The sequence below is a fragment of the Cupressus sempervirens genome, chromosome 10, assembly GCF_028749045.1.
Source record: "Cupressus sempervirens isolate cs-2001-9-10 chromosome 10, ASM2874904v1, whole genome shotgun sequence".
Taxonomy (NCBI): domain Eukaryota; kingdom Viridiplantae; phylum Streptophyta; class Pinopsida; order Cupressales; family Cupressaceae; genus Cupressus; species Cupressus sempervirens.
In genome coordinates this window covers 795,339,500-795,361,060 of record NC_143127.1, presented here as the reverse complement: position 1 = coordinate 795,361,060, position 21,561 = coordinate 795,339,500, and positions in this window count along the sequence as shown.

Sequence of the window (21,561 nt, the reverse complement as noted above, 5' to 3'; positions counted from 1 at the left end):
ATAACCCATTGTAAGTTGTTTAATAAGTGAAAACACTACACTAAATGGGAATAAAATGAACCTAATAATAGTCTTTGTATGTTCTTTTACATGGCTCAAGTGTTATTACACACTAGGATGGGAGTAGAGAGAACACTTGGTTGAGACCTTGCATCATTAGTATGCCTTGTTAGTATGAGAGGATCCTAGTGTCGCATAGGGATCACTAGGGGGCCAAGGTCTTGAGAGACTGCCAAGGTAACTCTAGCATGATTCATGTGATGAGACTTGCCAACTTACATAGTAAGTTTCCTATGTGCCTTTGTATGCCTCTAGGTCTAGATGTCAATTTATCTTGGAACCTTTTAGTTAGATTGCTTTTAGGGTTTACTTAGAGAGCACTTTTAATATTTGGATTGATATCATGTTTGGGGCCTGAGACTATATCCTTAGCACAGTGGGAGTGGGCCATTTAGGTTCCATGTGGTTAGGTGGTAGTGCTTTTTTACTCTTACCATCGACATCCATTTGTTGATGCCATCGTTGGAGCTTCCTTGTCTGTATTTCCTTTCTTTTTATCTTTGTGTATTACGATGGATGGTTTCACTTATTGTATTTTACTTTGTTTCATGGATCTGAAAAGGATGATGTGATCTATTTTTATAAATGTATATTCTTTTAGCCTTTCATACCCTATGACATGTATAGTGGATGATTGAGCATTTCGAATTTGATTGCCAAGTGGCATTCAGAAAAAATGTATATTATTTAAATGGACTTTGGACTTTTAATTATTCTTTCATGTGGATGTACTTAATATTAGGCTTAGTATTAATTAAATTTAAATGTGACTCAACATCTTAGGATCCTTAAGGAATGTAATCTATTGTGTTTGCTTCTACATGATTGTATGTTATTGCTTCCACTACTTTATGTCTGATGTGTTTATTATTCTTTCTTGTTAAAAATAAATAACATTATTTGAAAAACTTAGTAAAACTTTAGGTTAATTCTTTTGGATCCCTTGGCAGGGCATTACATTTAGTATCAGAGCCCAATTTTCTACATTGGGAGCTCTGGGTATATTGAAATGCCACTAGTTGTTAACTAGTTGAGCTAAAACAAAATTTAAACTATTACACACACACACACACACACACACAAACACACACACACACAAATATATCAAACTAAAATGTGAACTAGTTGAATTGAAACAGAACTTAAATTTTAGTTGTATATTTTCATACTTGAGCATTACATTTGGTATCAGAGCCCAATTTTCTACATTGGGAGCTCTAGGTATATTGAAATGCCACTAGTTGTTAACTAGTTGAACTAATACAAAATTTAAACTATATATATATATATATATATATATATATATATATCAAACTAAAACTTGAACTAGTTGAATTGAAATAGAACTTAAATTTTAGTTGTATATTTTCATACTTGAACACTTAAACTTCAAGACTGAAATTATACTGAAACCTAAAAATAGGCATAATTGAAAATTGAACTTATAATGTTTTCAAAACATGTGTCTTTTATATATGACTTTTAGTGTTATGTTTTATGGTTATTATAGCATCTTGTATGTTACCCAATGGATTAGGGATGTTGATCCTTTGTTTAGAGTGTTTAGGGGATCTATTTCAATATTTGTTAAAAGAATGAATGTTGGATCAATATGGTTTTCAATTTACTATTAAACTAGAATCATATTTCTCTAACTTACTGAAAGTAATATGTTTTATGGTTATTTTAGTATCTTGTTATATAGGATATTATTGTTGTAGTGTTTTTAGTGGAGTCATATCCTCCTATAGGGAGAAAGGGTCCAATGGGACCCACATAGTGAGTTCTTTAGTTTTACCTTTCTTGTAGGCTTCCAGGAGTAAGCCTAAGTCTAGGGGGGTGGGTGTAGTGTTACCCTAGTTTACATTTCTATTATTAGTTGCCAAACTCTTTTAGGCCAATTTTATGGTTGATGTTAGTAGCATTACTTTGAGATTATCAAATATTGTTTCATATTCAGTTAATTTTATGATGAGATTTCTTGGTACTATTTATTTCATATATGCATGATTATACCTTAATGATGATTATTATAGTGATTTTAGTATGAAATTTTTGTATGATGTGCATGTATGTTTTTCTTTATGTATGGCATTTTTTATCTTGTTAAGGAAGGGAGTCAAGATCTACACGATGCACCACTTCCTATCATTTTCTATTTAGTTTAGAATATTGTGTTTCTACATGCATGGATTTTATGCAGATTGTAGGTACTGGGTATCCACTTGCCTGAATTGCTAGGATGTGCATACCTTCTCACATTATCTCAATTGTAAGAGAGGGGACATAAATTCTTAAGTCCAAATCCTAAACCTTTACATCATTTGTCCTAGAAAATTATGACAACTATCTGAGTTGATTACCTTTCAAATGCGTCGAATGATGTTAATTCGTGATTATAACCCTTTAGTTTGATCTTGTATGTGTTTTTCTTTGATGAGTTTTCATATTTTGTTTTATGAGTCTTTGGTGATTTTTCTATTAATTAAGTCAAATTAAATTGTTAAATTAATGATTTAACTAACTAAAAATTTATTATGCTATTGTAATATTTAATTATATTTAATTCATTGGATAATTAATTAAATAAATAGAATTAAATTTAAAGATAAAAGTTATAAGTTTAATTTTAGAACGTGATAATATTTATTTAATTTAATAATAATATATTTAGAGTTCATTTTTAAATAAATGCTAACTACTATTATTATTTAGGTTAATAAATATTTTATCATTTAACATTCAAAAAATAAAGTAAAGCATTGAAAAGATATTAATAAATTAATAAGTTTAAAGATTGCATAATGTGTGCTTGAGATTAAAATTTAATAGATTGATTGAAAAGAGAAGTCAACTGAAAATAAAATAAAGTTATTTTATAATTCAATAAATGTGCATGAAAAAGATAAAGAAAAGATAGAGAAAATAATAATAAGAGTTAAAGTCTCGTGAGCAAGGAGTCCTCTTAGGTGAACACACAGTTAGTGCCCTGATTTTAGGAGAGAAATCTTTATCACCAATTGAGGGTTCATTTTCGAAGGATAGGGGAATTTTGGAAGAGGAAACAATTTCAGAAGTGAGAAGGTTTTGAGAAGGGAAATTTCTCTCACAATCTTCTTGGACGTAGTAATTAGCATTAGAGTCCAAGTAGATGCTTGTGATTATTCACTCAGTTTATTACACTTTTTATTTTTCCTGTCTTCATTGTGATTGTTGAATGGTTATCTGAATAATTCTTGTGATGAATGTTTCATATTATGAATTTCTAGTATGCATGTTAATTCTTCTGTATACGTAGAGAGTGAAATATCTTAGAAAACCTCATCAAGTAATTATGTGAATTAGATAGTAAATCAGGGAGGGATTTTGAAATTAAAAAGAAAATTTAAAAAGAAAATTTGACTAATTGGTCATATTTTCTCTATTAAATTAACATTGAATCTATTATTAAAAAAATACATTTTATTGATGAAAGAGGGATTTGTTTTATATAAATTTTATATTTATAAAATTTAATAAAATAAAATAAATTATAATGGGCAATATCTTTTTAATACGATTATTATAAAAAATAAAATAAAATATATAAAATTTTATTGAGTAAGGGGTTTTAACTCCATCTCTCCTTTTTTTTTAAATGAGGCAGCCACTACCATTATCATAGGTACTGTGATAGTGACAGTACTGTGTAACGTCACCATTGTAGGCCCTGCAATAGTTGTAATGAGGTTGCGGCCCACTTTAAAAGGTTGGCAGGCCTTCAAAAATATGCTTTCTTATTATTTAGTTTTGTTAATTATTAAAAATTATTTTCATTAAAGGTTATAATGTTTTTTTAATTTTTTTTTAAAGATTTTTATTTATTATTAACGTTGTTAATAATTTTTAATCATTACTTATTAATTAATAATTAATTAAATAATAGTACTATGATTACTTTTAATCATTAATTAATTTAGTAAAGTTTAATTTAATTAAAATTTAATTAATAATGAATGTATTAAATGAGATTTTACATTTATTTAATTATTATTATCAATGACATTGATTTTAATTAAAATTGTAAAAAAATTTACTTTGAAATCAACAAGTATTATTTTAATAACCTAAATAAATAAATAATTATCCTCAGAGTATTTTAGAAAATTTGGTTTAAAATATTATGGGGGTAATTCTATGTGTTGCTGATATAAATGAATGGGTTAACTAAAAACTTTATATACTCGAAAACAATTAGTGAATTTTTTTTTGAAACCATACATTTATCTCAACAATATATTTTAAAAATCAAACAAAACTATGAAACCTACATTTTGTTATCTATATGTTGTTTATGTTTTGGGTTGGGTTGACTAGAGTGTTGATCAGTTTTAGGAAATCTACTAGAGGCTTGGGAGTTCTATGATTGTGATGTTATGCTAAATTGATTTTGGTCTTTTATACCCAACCATGGTAATTTTTCTAGTATGATTTATGGTGTGTTGATCTATTGATTGTTATTGCTTTCTAATGTTCTTGTGTGATGCTGAGGTAAATGTATGACCCACTTGACTTAACCATTTTTGAGTCCTTGATCAGTTATATTTAAATTCCTTTCCAATCGTTTTTATAGGATTGAGGTGTTTGTATGATTTGTTCTTGGTGATGTCATGCTATGACATATTTGACTTAATCATTTTGAGTCTTTGATAAGTTTTTCTTGGAATACTTTCCAGTTGCTCATAGAGAATTCATGTGTTATCGTGATTTATCTTTTGATGCTTTCTAGTCACTTGTATGGCACTAAGGTGATTTTACTATGATTCTTTGATTTTTAATTTTATGAGCTTGATGTCGAGTCATTTGTTGACCTTCATTGTGGAGAGGGAGAGAGTCAAGAGTAGCAGGTAAAAATTTCATTAAAATTTATAAAGTACATAATTATTTATTTTCTACATATATGCATAACTGTACTAACCATATTAATGTATGTTGATTTTTAATTAATAGAGGATGTATGATACTGTTTGTCCTAGGAGGCAATATAGCCATTTTGAAAGACCTTCAGACATTGGCATCCCTCATATGGTATGTACTTTGAATTACACTATAAATAATGTACATTGGAAGTTGAATTTAATAACATGTGGTCATATATTCTTTTTATTTGATTTCATAGGTATTGTCGTCTGTTACATAGTTTGATGTTTGTACATGTCTTGATCCATCAACCACTAAGGTACAACCTAAAATACCTATGGTATTAACTTTTGAAGACAACTAATTTGTGCTAGTTTTTTGTACACATTGTTAAATTAACTTATCTTGAACTTTGATTCATGTCTAATAATGTATTTTCATTTTATGAACATGAGATGGATCGTACTTATCCATATAGGCCTCAATATAGCCTATTTTTAACTCCATCTTTTGACCACTTCAAATATCTTTGGTCATGATGGTACCATATCTCTAGACACATCTGTTTCACTATCTAATTCTCAAGCATGATATATATGTTTTTATTTCAAAACAAATGTAGTGTAAATTACATACTTTGTAATTCATGTATATACAATTTTGACTCAAGTTTAATGTATCCATAACTTTATGATTATGTCACTATGAGTGTTGTTAGGACTACATGACTAAGCTAGATGGAGGTATAAACATCATCCTCCCAGGTCAATATTGTGATTTATACATAGTTCATTATGATCTTTATCATAATTTTAAAATTTATGTATTCTATTACAGGACCTCACCACTACCATGTTTGGTAGCATTAATAGTGCACCTCCTCCTATTATAGAGGGACACCCTTCTCATGTGGTATTATTTTAAAGAAGTACTAAATATTTTAATTTATTTACAAGCTAGATTTTGAAACTCATTTCAATTAAGCTCAAAAACATATTATTTTCTTAGGATGTGACACACAATTCCCTACATGATGTTGCACATAATGAGACACATCATGTTACATAGGATAATCCATCTAAGTCCTCTTCACATGGAGTAAAGAAGACCGCAGATTAGATAGATTAGGTCTTCTGGTACCTTTAGATTATGTTTTTATGAAAAATGTTGTTTATTCTAATACACTTTGTATTAGGACAGTTAACTATATTATGTATATTTTTTGACTTCATAGATCATGTTATGACATGTTCTCCATGTTATATCTTTTTATGACTTAGATTATCATCCTAGTGTATCCAATATAGATTATTATGTTATCATGTTGTTAGTATGAACCATTTTATTTATTGCGACATATTTTATTTGTGTTATGACACATTTTGTTACTATGTGGTACATGAAAAATAATTTTAATAATTTTAATTAAATAAAAGAACATTAATTTAAACATGTTTGAATGTAAAAGTACTGAAAAAATATAGGAGGCCATTACTTCAATTGACAAAGAAGTGAACTCTTATATTTTACATAATTGAACTTAGATATTACTATTAAAAAAAGTGAATTTATATAAATTTAAAATAAGTGAAGTCATATTTATATAACACAATGTGAAGCACATAAATAGAAGTGAACTCCTATTTTTAAATATTTACAATATGTTTCAATTTCAAAATAAAAAATTGGTTCAACACATTTCTTCAAATGAGGTCCTACAAAATAAAATTTTAAAAGATAAACACAATTTGAAATGTTAATAAAAGCAAAAATTAATAAAAGCTATCTATATATGCTATAAATATGTCTAATCTATGTACTCACTATGTTTAATTGCACAATATGTTGATATTGGAGAGTCACCTTAAACATTTAAATTTGCATAAGTCGCACTTGACACCTGAATAAGAGGTATATATAAGTTCTCTACTTTTCTATTGACATCTCATACATACATTTAAATTATATAAGTACATACATAAAAAGATCACAATAAAGAAAAATCTATCATGTGTGTATTTTGTAGTCATCCCACTATACAATCTCCATCCTGTCTCTTTTGCAATGCATCTATGATTGTCTCATGATCATCCATTGAAATTTTACATAATACCTTATTGGTAGGCCTCCCTTTGTACTTTTTTAATTTGATAATTTTTACCACAACCAAATGAGAATAGTGTAAAATCTTCTTTTCTAATTGGTAGTCTACAAATGCTAATAATCCATTTCTAATTCTTAGGTATGTACATAGCCAGGTGCCAACGACAATGACAAACCCAATTGGATACTCAAAACCATCATCATCTACTTGGTGACATATAAAAAAATTCTTAGGTTCTACACATTTAGCTAGCCAATACTTAATGTGCTCATCATTACCATTAGGCGCAATAACAACATAAACATATCCTACAAGAGAAGATAAATTACATGTCAGCAATTTAACAACATATGTACATAAATAAATAATATATTAATGACATGTACATAACTAAATAATATAATTTGAAGCTTGGTCACAAAAAATAAAATTAAATAGTACATGCTAGGTCGTATGAGGTCTGAAATACTCACATTCTTCCTATTCACCTGCAAGACAACATTGAATGAATGTCATTTAGCTAACCCGCTAATTGTCTCACACTCTTCTCTTGAAGGGATATTCTCCTATTCAACTAGACCAAAGAAAAATCTAATTGTAGAGTTTTGACTTGATCCTATGTATAAATATTGGTTACACCATTCCACAATCTCATGTGCATTTTTAAATTTTTCTTTTTCCTCAAATTTTAATTGCTTGTTGCAAAGGGCTCTCTTCACACATGCACCAAAACCATCATGTTCTTCTTTACCTTATCTAGCCTCAATAAAACTCCACACATGTTGGACATTAGTTTGCCTATGTGTCCTACTCAACAAAAAAAAAATTCTAATATTTTGGAATTGTCCTGTACAATTATCTGACCATATCCAATGTTGTGTCATTTGAATTTGTCTCTCTTTTAAATTATCATAAAAGAACTTTAAACAATATTGGACAAACTCAAATGAATGAAGTATATTATCACTCATATAGAAATGGTACTCTCTTAATATTTTCTTGATCCTCCTCTATACTCTCAGGTGTATTCCTACAAACTATATGAATAAAAATTGCTACTTGCACTAAATTGTAATATTGTACTTGTACCTCATCTTGCAGTGCAAGTGTGTACTTTTCTACAAAGTTAACAACTGACAGTATAGTACCAATTGGAAATTTATTCTTACATATGCAAAATTATCCATCAATCCATCTAGTATATTCATAGTGTTTAACATATTTTGGTATGATCGCACTCTTAAACTCATCCATAAATGCATGACAACTAACTTTATCTATAACTAGATCACAACTTCTTCCAATCTGCCCATCCTTCAATAGATATTCAATAGTTTTAAATTTTTTTATATCAACTAATTGTTGTCCAAAAGTAGTCAAAGAATTTTCATGCAAACATTCATCTAACAAAGAAATATTGCTAGTCATATCACATGTACCAAAAAGAGATTCATTGAAAAGAAAATATTGGTCATTAGGCGGCTTACAAAATAAACTTGATTTGAAATCCTCTATAGTTTGAGGTGGTATCTGTATACCACATTCCTACAACATTTCTTTTCTATGCATGGTACAATGTATAGATTGAAATACATCACAATGGTAATGAAATTAAAGATGAGTTTTACAACAACATGTGACTCTTTCCTTGTTAATCCTTACATACTATGGTTTACATTTTTCAAAAGATCTTTGACTAATGGTAATAGTTGACACCTTATCATCTAAAAAATCTATGAACAATTACATCTGGGTCATGTCTGAAAGGTGTTTAGGATGTGGATCACATATTTTTGAGCCAACTCTGAATTTAAGAACATCTCTTGAATTAGGTTATCCTCTTGTATTATCATGCCAAAAAAATTCAACCAAACTTTTGACTTTGCTAGTAAGTTTCATAATAGATCTTGGAAGTCTACTAGTAGAAGTCCACAAACTATTTGCTAGATCACATTCAAACTTAACCCTTCTCTTTATAGCTCTTTTTCAAGTCTTACAATTCACATTAAGATATCCACTTACATTACTAATCAATCTTTCGACAATCATTAATTTGTTAACCAAAACAATTATTATTTCTCATTTTACTACATTCTTATCTTTAAAGAAACTTCTCTTTTTGATAACATCAAAGGCACTAGCAACAGTGAATGAAACTTATTTTAAAGACTCAATTTTATTCTTGGGTTATGCATACATTCATAATCTTTTCATTGCTTTTGACATTTTAGACATTTTAATTAGTTGTGACACCAACTAACAATGACACCCAAATTTCTAAAAAACTGTCTATATAATCTATTAGCATGTGTCCTAATCTATCTCTATGAAACCAGTCCATAAAGATTATCTAACACATCATTATAAAAATGAAATTTATGTTCATGCACTTCTATAACACTTAGAAATGCTTGTTTAGTGCTTGGTGTTTACATGTCTACATTCATACCATTTTTTTTTTAAAATGGTATTTCATTTTCAATTTTATTTAGAATTTGAATCTCATTTTCATTTTTCTTGGTCTTTCTTTTAGGGCTTGCATTTCCATTGGAGTTTTTTGTGCATGATCATTTGGTGATATATTATCATGAATAAAACCTTTATCATTTAAATTGTAACCCACTTCTACAAAATCACCAATTTTGTCATGAGAAAAAACTTTAGGGTTTGGAGACACGCCTGCATTGAATGTTTGATTACAATGCGACTTTGAATCTCCTTGTTTTGGGTTCTCTTCTTCAGCCTCTTCATGCATCATTGTATCCTCAATGTCTTTCTCTTCTGAAACATTGCTCAACTCTCTAGTTCTTTGACTTCCTTCTCATTGACATTGTGCTTCATTCTCTTTGTTTGTTGTAATCTCCTCATTTATCAGAACTTTTGTTGTCTTCTTTCTTCATTATTTTGATCCCATGTTTGCACTAGTTTTCAATTCAAATAAATATCTTGCAAATTGTAGAAGGTGACAAGAAAACATAATAATTGTGATATAAATTCACTGTAGTAGCTGGACACTATCATTTAATCATTGCAATGATTGATAAGAACTTTGTGGGGCATCTTTTGGGGCCTAACGGGTACTTAAGAATTGGGTACCCAATTTTTAAACAATTAGGTACCTGATTTTAAATTTCACACCCTATATTTAAATAATTTTGGGTACTCAGTTCTAAATTAGGCACCAAATTTTTAAATAATTAAGTACTTAATTGTTTAAATAGCAGGTAATTGATTCTAATAATATCTAAATTAGAATTGGGCATCTAATTTTTGAATTATAAATCAAGTGCCTAATTCTAATGCCATGGGTGGGAATAAGGAAGGGTATACCCATACTTTGGGTTCCCTAAGGTTTTCAAGGTAGAATGCATAAAGGTTGTGCTCAATCATATTCACAACAAGAAGGTATGGTTAGAAGATGAACTAATCAAGATTCACAAGGCCATAATATGTTGAGTATTTGGTTACCATACCTTGGATCAACCCAGAAGAAGAAGAAGTGTAGCAAATAATCAAATTGAAAACACAACCAAAGCCAATTGGAATGGTAGAGGAATGTCAATTGATGGAATAGAAGATCCTATAGTCGAATTTTCAATTTGTGTGATTGCACAACATCCCATGCATTACAATGAATTTGGGATATAAAATTATCTAGAAGGATCATACTTATGACCTTGCTGAGATGCAACTGTAATAGCTATCAGAGAACTTGGACTTAATAAAAAAAGCAAAGCTTTCATCATGTAAGTTTAGATGTTCGCTAGCATGCATATTTTTCTATGTACAAAGTTCATTTTTTACAATTGGATTAGTAACATGGGATAGAAACTGACCTTCTATAGAGAAATTAAATGACTTTATTAGTAGCTTGGGAAAAAATAATTAAGCCATAATGGATAACTACTTTGAGGAGTTCATAATCAAGATGAGAAACTAAACGAGAATCCCTAAGTTGGTCCTTGATAAGTATTATGATGAGGTGCATTTTGTAGTGGACACAAATTTTGGACATGCTCAAGCAATAATAACAAGAATCACATGGTAAAGGCCTATGCTTTGTGAAGTTAATATTTATGAAGTTACAACAACAATGACTACACTTATGATTAAGGATGTTGATGCTAATGTTGAGAAATTTGGTCCATATGAAACAATAATTGCATAATTAAATACAAAGTCCAACTTGCCAAAGATTAAGAAGAAAAGAAAGAGAAAGAGTCTTGAGGAAAATAAGAATGAAGAAGGGGAAGGATTAGAATAACCTATTGAGTCCAAAGAAGGAAAAGGAAAAGAATTGGCTATTGCTAAGGCCAAGGAAAAAAAGCATAGAAAGGTAATAATTGTTGATCCTAAGGTGAAAGATTCAAGGAAAACAAATATGTCTATAGGCCTTAAAGATCTCGTGAATAAATTTATGCCTAGAGATTAGACGTAAAAAAAATTTAAAGAATAAAGCTCATGAAGTTGAGTAGGAAAATATTTATGTGTGCAAAGAGGTATTTGGAGTGATTACTCCAATAGTAGAGCCTAGAGAAAGTAGAGATTCAATTGAATTTGAGGATGGATACAAAGAAGAGGTTTCTAAATTAGCTGAAGAGATCAAGAAACTAGTGCATTAGTGTGAATAATAGGAGGTTGTTACTATCAAAGATATACTTGACACACCTCCACTGAACCAAAATGTGCTAGGGAAGATATGCAGAATCTCATGTTAGACACAACTCTACCTTGTACAAATATACTTATTTTATAAGTTATAGATTATCCAAAGACCGAGACTATAAAGACTGATAAAGTAGAGGTTACATCAGTAGCAGAGGATACAAGTGCCAAGAAAACATGGTAAGGCAATAATTGTGTTTACACAATTAAATTTTATCTATATTCCTTAGCTACAAGAGAAGAAAGAAAAGGTTAAAGACACAGAGATGGCAACATAATAGGTAACACCAAAGGTGCAAGACACTTCACTAGCTCTTGTATAGTTGTCAAGTCCAATGCCTATAGAATCAATGATTTGTACACTTGAACAATAGGTGACACCTAATCAAGGGAGGTGGGAAAAAGAAATTAAATCAAGTGAGAAGGGGAAACAATTGCAACTATGACTACCCTATGATACAACTCCTAGATATCATATTTTGAATCAATCAAAGCATTTGGGTGATGAGTTATTCAGTTTAGATAAGGTAATTATTTACCCATGTATACCTTAAAAAAACTTGACACTTTAGAAGATGCAGGAACTACAAACCTTATTAAGCATCACGTCAAACCAAGAACAACCATGAAGAGAACATAAGAAGAAACATGTACTGCACATTGTTAGACATCTTTTTTGTGGATGCATTTGGCATAACTATCTTAGATGGTTAGCATCAAATTTTGGATCACCTAATATATATGGTTGATAAAGTATAAACAGAGGATATAGACACAAATGATAAGATAATACAGTGGTCTAAAAGAATATTTGAACACAAAGCTTTCAAAAAAGTATCTCATTAAATTGTAAATTGATAGATAGAGCTTTCCAAATTAGTCACAAAGTTAGAAACAATTTTGAAGACCATTCATTCATTATACATGAAATAGAGTAATGTTGAGATTTTTACACTAGAAAATCAATGTTCTATTAATTTATTAAATTCTAATATGAGGGAAAGTGTTATTTCATTGGTCAAGAATGCAAGTTCAAGCTCACTTTCATATAATAAGCTGAGAACTTGTCAACAAAGGTTAGTCAAGCTCATGGCTTGAGATAGTGAGATCAGGAATACTAATCTTGAGGAATGCAAATCAAGCAATCAAAAGATATGCTAGAAATGATGAAAGAAGATGAATTGTAAACCAATAGTTGATATCTAGAACTTTCATAGAACATATATTTAAGAAGGATTCTATCTCTATAATTTGTGTGTGTGTGTGTGTGTGTGTGTGTGTGTGAGAGAGAGAGAGAGAGAGAGAGAGAGAATGAATGTGATGAGAAGAATGAAAAAAATGGGATGATATACATGTGTGAACAAATGCACAAGTGAAGAAGCGAACAAGGAAATAATAGAGAAAGAAAGGCTAAGTCTAGAATCAGTTCAAACAAGGGCAATGAAAGAAGTGAAGGACTAAAAGGAGATATAAGATTGAGAGATCAGATCAGACATTGTATAGACAAGAACCAAAATTAGCTTGTAAAGAAAACCAAGGATCAGGTACTAAATCAATTTTGGATTAGGGTAAATTTCTTAACTGGGTGATCCTAACAAGTCTATGAAAACTTCCTAATAGAGTCCTTACCTAATATTAAGTGTAAAATCCTTTAATAAGTTAGCACTTAATAGTCTTGAAGCTTTTAATAAGGTAGTCCCCTTATAGGGTAGATCATATCTTATGATCAAACATTGTAACCCTAATAGGTTAACTTTATTGTTGTAATAGTGAAGATTTGTGGGTTTCATCCCCACCTCAAGTTAACCAAATAATTTGTGTTATGTATTGAATCTTTCATGGATGTGATGTATACATTTACATTTTAGTATTAGAGTTTCAATATTAGATCTAAGATTTGAGATGAATTAGGTGTGAATTTAGTAATTTGGTTTTTGAAGTTAATGTTTAAGATCCTGATTCACCCCACCTCTCTCCTCGCCATTCTTCTCAGTATCTTGTTTCCCAGTAATCCTTCCAACAAATACAAGAGGGCAAAAATAAGGTTATCAAATTGACACACGTAAGGGAATGGAAAGAAGTTGATGATAGCTATTATAGGAGAACTATTGAACAACAAAACTACAGATTACATGCTTCCAAATTCTATAAAAATTCAATTGATGCTTACACATATTTCAAAATAAATCTAACCATTCATTCAAAATGAAAGGAAAGAATTTTTTTCCAGTGGTTTCTCCAGTTTTCCTTTCCACCTCTCCTCCTTTTTTCTCTAGCCGCCCATGCCCCCATTTGCAAGATTAAGGTTTATTTAGTAATTGTTTCCCCCACTCCCTGGCGTAACTAACCCAAAAGCCCTTAATTCTCTCTTCCAATCCACCATTAGGTAGGGGCTTTTTCTTTGCTAATAAATATCATGGTGCAAGAAAAATACAACATTTACAGTAAAAGAAAACAAACATATTTTGAAGGTCTGCATTGACTTATACATTAACATTTTTTTTAAAGCATTATATGTTAGCCCAATATACCTAACACAATCAAATCCTTCAAATACCAAATTAATTTATAACATAGAGACTACTTCCATCTTATCACATTATTAGTGAGCTTATACTTGCCTCCTTCTCTCCATTGAATGGCTTCCTCACGTAGTAATCCATCCAGTTTTATGAACTCCATTCATGTTATTTTGTTATAGTATTGAGTACTATCTTGACTATTGCGCTACCTCATGTCCCACAAACGTTGTGGAAGAGCCTTCACCTGTTCTAATTTAATTGTCATCTACGTGCATTTCCATACGTGCCTTGATTTCAATATTTTGTTTTGCATCATGATAACCAAAAGAGTAATACCAAATATAACAATATTATAATTAGAATGATTGGTAGCAGTAAGAGAAAGTTTATCTTCATAAACAAATTTTAGTACTCAAATGTTGTTGTCCCCAACTATTTGGACCACCTGATCCGAATATGATGGAGTCTGTTTGTAGCACTAGATCCTTCAATCCCCTCCATTTTACACTGCTCTTGAGATTTGAATAATCCATCTCCACCATTAATTAATGTACAGTATCATTAATTTACTCTGATACCGTAAACCTTAGTGCAATGCTAGTTTAGTTTCCTATAATGCCATTAGTGCTAGTTTTGTGTAAACTGTAAACCGCTTCATATTGTTGTGGTCAATTCTAAAGTAGTTGGTAACATTATTGTACACTTTTATATGCCCTGGAAACCTAATTGTATAATTCCCAGAATTAATGCAAAGAACTGACGTGAGGATGGACGGTTTTCCTATTCTTAAATAGAAAAAATTAAGGTTGTAATAATTTTAGTCAGTCCAGACTATTTAATACATTTGGCGTCGACAACAGTCAGCGAGTGTTGCTTAAGTAGTTCAATTTGCTTTGGGTGTTTAACAAGTGAGTGTTGCTTAAGCAGTTCAATTTTTTTCGGGTGTTTAACAAATGTTGGTCCTCTATCAGTACAAGAGTTAGTTTAGTATACTAAGATTATTTTTGGGAATAATAGTGTTTCACAAAGCATGTGGGCTTAGTTTTCCAATAAGATGCAAGTTTGGAAGAATTAAGGTTGGTCCCTTTATTGGAAGGGTGGCTCTATGGAGTTTGAAGGGGAGTACTGTGGAGGTTGAGTCCACACCTTGTGTAAGGAAAGAGAATTAAGAAATATTAAAAGAAGATATGCAAACATATTTTTTTTAAAGAGAAGAAAATTTGATAAAAAATGTTATCAATATTAATAGATGCAATAATTACTAAATGAAACAAAAATGTTATTCTAAAGAGAACAATAGTTATTTAAATAGGTTTCTATATAGGACTTGAAACTCCAAAAATGTTTATAGTATTGTATTACTAGAGGTAATGCTTACTACATAAAATAAATATTTTACAATATCTTGCATTTTGGATTAAATGTGGTTGTTAGTAAGCCTTTAATGGATCTGTCCAAGTGCTCTTTTCTCCATAGGAAATTCCTCCCAGCCATCATCATTTAGTATTTCTCCCATAGCCTTGGTCAATACTAGTGTCAACTGCTAATGTTTAGGAGAAGGTATTTATAAATTATTTTCTATAAGATCACATTTAATAGTGTGCTCTATTAAAGGTTATAATGCACACTATTAAATGGACCTAGTTAAGGGATTTCAATCACTGTATTAAAAGTGAGCCTTGTTAGAGAACTTTAGACCATTCACTTGAAATGTCACCTTGTTAAAGGATTTTTCAATGACTGTTAAGTCAACCTTAATCCAAAGGATTTACCTTAGACTGATACAATTGTTAGAAAGTAATAGTAGATCTTTGATCTAATACAACTTACAACTTCACTTGCAGATTACAAATATCTATTTAGTCCTCAATTCTGCTTGGCTTTCATTCTTCACAGTTTTGACAACTTGTTCACCCTTCAAGCATTCATCTTCTTAAGCCCTCTTACTTGGCATATCATTGTAGATACTTCTCTTGGGTCACTTGATGAAGCAAAACCCTTTTTTCCTTTTTCATCTTAGGTTCTCACACCAAACTCTCTAACTCTTTTGCTTCATGACAAGACATTTGTATATATAGTAGATTAGAATATTTTTCCACTCATTATCCATCGACTAAATTGGGGTTTTGGATGGATTAGGTAGGGTACAATGTATTTATCCCATATCTTGTCTTCTCTAGAAAATTTTCTTAGAATCCATTTGAATTCACCTCCAAAATGCTTTACATAAAATTCTGTGCCACTAGCTCATCAATCTTATCTTCGTCCTAGTTCACAAGTTCCAAGAAAACAAACTTGTTAGCTTTTATTTGGCAAATCTTCAATCTTTTTCATAATGTAGCAGCTCAACATTATCAATCTTCTAATGCTCATCACATACTACATCACTTGGCATCAACTGTAAAATCACTCAACATTAACTAAATTTTACTAGTGCTCAACATCAACTAAACTTTACTCAGCATCTACTATCTTGCTTAGCATCAACTAGAATTTTCTTGCACTTGGCTTCAACTAACTTTTAGCTCGACTTGAACTAACTTTTGTTGACACCTACTATACACTTGGTCAAGCTTGGTAGATGAAATTTGTTTAACTTATTTTTCTTGTCTTTCTAAGTGTAGCCAGCCATTTTGTAACCTTAAGTAGATCATCAATACATAATGTTATCATTGTCTTAACTAATCCTTGTACTTCATTATATAATCATAGCTCAACCTTTCCTCTATGTACTTTTATTACATCTTATTGATCAAATCCTCCTCATCAATCAACTAAGTGATAAAACTTCAAATATATAAGAAATTGTTTTACCAACAAATAGCAAGTTTGACATCAGTGACAAAATAGTCATCTAAACACATAACAATATCCCTCATAACAATCCTTCTAATCAATGATCTTTTCAATTAGATTCCAACAATCTCTGTCATTGGCATTGATAGCAAACCAAACTGATCAACCAAGTTAATATGATATCATCAACAAATGTTTTAGATGACAAAATACCTTTTTCGTTATCTATCTTCATGTAAAAATTGTTGTTATCATTAGTCCTTTCAAATCCAATCTTTACAAGATACGTGTGAAGTCTCTCATAACATGCTCTTCATGCTTGCTTCAATCCATATAGGGCTTTGTGTAGTCTACATACGATGTTATTATTGTTTTTATTATTGTTATTATCCATACTATAATTCAAAAGGTGTTGAATGGGTACCTTTCTTGACTTGCACATGGTTCAAGGTATATACAGCAATACTTATAGCTTCTCTCTAGTAGTTCAGATAAACATTCTTCTCCATCATGAGTGTTCTAGCATAGTCCATTATAGGTCTGTTCGTTCTTTCAACAATTTTCATTCTATGGAGGGGTCCTAGGTGCAGATGTATGTCTTTTGATTCCTCTATCATTACAAAACATCTCAAACTAATTTGAAGTGAATTATCCTCCTTTGTCCAATTTCAATGATTTCAAACTTTTACTTGTTTCTTTTTCAACTCTTGCCAAGTACCACATAAACGTCTGAAAAGCATCAGATTCTTTCTTTAGAAACATGATTGTAATCATCCTAGAGTAATCATCAACAAATAGCATTATGTACTTATCTCCTCTGTAGCTTTGCAGTTCAATAGGTCATCAAATTTTGCTATAAGACAGGTTGCATACTCTATATCTGGATAGAATAGATTACTTCTAGTTTGATCACCTTTTCCAATCAAGCTTCCATTTGTGTTGTATATCTTGGTAGTTTTATTTTCAAACTCAACTTTGCATCCCAAATTATTTAATCATGACACACTTAACAAGTTAAAATTCAATCCTTCAACATATTAAACATTGTCACATTAAATCTTGTCTGAGTTTGATAAACACTTTTCCTTGTATCAAACATGGTGCATCATTACCAAGCCTTACACTATTTCCATCATAACAAGTTAATGTAATGAACTTACTTTTGTCTCTAGTCATGTGATGTGAGCATCCATTTTCAATGATCCATTTGTCATTCTTGGTCACACAAGTCACAAGTGCAGTTACATCATCCTCATTAGATTCATCCTTCGTTGCAGTATATATCACTTCATCATCATGTTCATCAAAGTCATGTTCATGAGCAATATAGCATGGCTTCTTGCCTTTTTCTCTATAGTGTTTGCCATCATCTTCTCTTCTATTTTTGTTCTAGTTTCCTTCTTTATAGTTCTTCTTTTATGTACATCTTGCAACGAAATGACCAACTTCATAGCAATTGAAACAAATTATGTGTAACTTACCTTTGAACTTGCCTTTTCCTCTATGAAATCTTCTTACCAATAGCGTTTCCAATTGTTCAATGTCTTCCTCATCCATGTTGTTATCACTGGATGCATATTTTATCGTTCTTTTCTTCCTCTTCTTCTACTTTACCTCCTCAGAATCTTTCAATAATAATTTTGCTTTGAAAGCTGATTCAATACTCTCTAGTTTGTAATTGTTAGAATTAGATAGCTCAAAAATAGTGAGCCTACCTACCAATCCTTCAATGGTTAGATCATTTCCTAGTATACATCTTAATTCTTGGATTGTAGAAACTCTAATAGCATAAACAGGTAATAATGTCCTCAAAACTTTACTTAGCACAGTATCATCATCTATTTTACCAGTAGTACCTTTTATAGGACTAATAACTTCTTTTATCCTAGAAACATATTGAGCAATATTCTCACCTTCTTCCATTCTCATATCATCAAACATACCCTTGAGGCTCTTAGACTTGGCTCTTTGAAGATTTTTTTCTCCTCCATAGATGGCGGCCAAGGTATCCCTCATATTCTTTGCACTATCACATCCTTTGACATCATCAAATTTGGCATAGCTTAGGCTAGAGGAAATCTCCAACATCATCTAATTGTGTTCTTTCTTTTTCTTCATATCTTCAATAGGTAGAGCTCCTAATGGATCAACATGCTCCATTGAAGTGGAAGATTGTGCATGATCTCCAAATCTTCCAAAGTGTAGCTTCATCAAACTTTTCCATGTAGGAAAGTTATCTTTGTTGAGCATGGGTACTTCTATTTTCAACATATTGATCTTTGTGCTTCTAGTACCTTAAAACTAGTCCTCTTAATCAAATCGAAATAATTCCAAGTGTTGGAAATCCTTTTAGAATAAATAAGAGGGGGGTGAATTAGTTTTTCAAGGTCCAGATGTACAAATAAAACTTTTCTCACAATTTAGCAAACCCATAAAAAATTCATACGCATTCATGCATTCATTGTGTATCAACTAAAACTTATATATTACTATCAAATCAATTTGGAGAAATATAAAGCATGAAACATAACATATACATGAGCATATTTGACAGAATGATTTAACATGGAAACCCAATTTGGAAAAAACCACGAGTAACATGCTACTCCTTTTTCACTCTTCTAAAGTGATGCCTTGTGAAAGGCCAACCCTATTAAAGGTTACAATGCACACTATTAAATGTGACCTAGTTAAGGGATTTCAATCACCCTATTAAAAGTGAGCCTTGTTAGAAGACTTTATTCCATTCACTTGGAATGTTACCCTATTAAAGGATTTTCCAATGATTGTTAAGTCAACCTTACCCCAAAGGATTTACCCTAGACTGATACAATTGTTAGAAAGTAACTGTAGATCTTTGATCTAATACTACTTACAACATCACTTGCAGATTATAGATCTATATTTAGTCCTCAATTCTACTTGGGTTTCATTCTTTGTAGTTCTGACAAATTTTTCACCCTTCAAGAATTCATCTTCTTAAGCCTTCTTACTTAGCATGCCATTGCAGACACTTCTCTTGGGTCACTTGATGAAGCAAAACCCCTTTCACCTTCTCCTTCTTAAGTTCTCACACCAAAATCTCTAACTCTTTTGTTTCATGACTAGACATTCCTATATACAAGAAATTAGAACATTTTCCCACTCATTATCCATCGACTAAATTTGGGTTTTGGATGGCTTAGGTAGGATACAATATATCTACCCCATATCTTGTCTTCTATAAAAACTTCTCTTAGAATCCATTTGAACTCACCTCCAAAACTATTTACATAAGATTTCTTGTCACTAACTCATCAATCTTGTCTTTCTCCTAGTTCACAAGTTCCATGAAAACAAACTTGTCAATTTTTATTTGGAAAATCTTCGATCTTTGTCATAATAGAACAACTTGGCACTAATAATATTCTAATGCTTGGCACATACTGTGTCACTCAGCATCAACTATAAAATCACTTGGCATTAACTAGATTTAATTGGTGCTCAGCATCAACTAAAATTTTCTTGACATCTATTGCCTTGCTTGGCATCCACTAGAATTTTCTTTCACTCAACTTTAACTAACTTTTTGCTCAGCTTGAACTAACGTTTCTCGGCACCTACTATCCACTCGGTCATGCTTGCTAGATGAACTTTGTTTAACTCATTATTTTGGTCTTTCTAATTGTAGCTAGCCATTTTGTAACCTTAAGTAGATCATCAATACATCATGTTATCATTGTCTTAAGTCATCCTTGTACTTCATTATATAATCATAACTCAACCTTTCCTCTAGGTACTTTTGTTACATCTTGTTGATCAAATCCTCCTCATGAATCAACTAACTGATAGCACTTGAAACATATAAGCAATTGTCTTACCAACAAATAGTAGGTTTGACATCAATGAAAAACAATGATTGAAACATATAACAATCTCCCTTATAACAATCTTTCTAATCAATGATCTTTTCAATCGGATTCCAATAGCATGATCACTTGCAATGAAGTAAATTTTTAGTTATCAAAAGTACTTTTCTAGAGTCATATAGAAGTATTCTGATGTGTAATAAATTATAATAATTTCTATGGTATTCTCTTTGAAATCCCTCCTTTGTTTTATATTGTAGAAGTCAGCATGATAAGAATGATCTAATCCATTAATAAGAGAAAGATCAAAGAAACATGTTTAGTAACTAGAATAGTTTGGACATAAAAGAAAATGAAATCTCTTAAGGAAGGATTGTGGCTAAGTGGAGCTCCAAGTACAGAGAGTGGTGAAAAGCTACATTAATGTTAAAATCTAGAGCATGATTCAAAAGTATAAAGAAGAGAATGTAGAGAACTCTCAAAGAGCTCGTAAATTCACATGTTTCCTTAACAAGATGAACAACTATTAGAAGATAGAAGTTTTAGTCATATAGCCCAATAGTTGCATATTATAAAAAATCTATCTAAATAAAGGTTTAAAAGTTTTTCACACTTTTCTTGCTCATGGTTTGAACACACCAAGAACATGATATTTTAAACAATATTA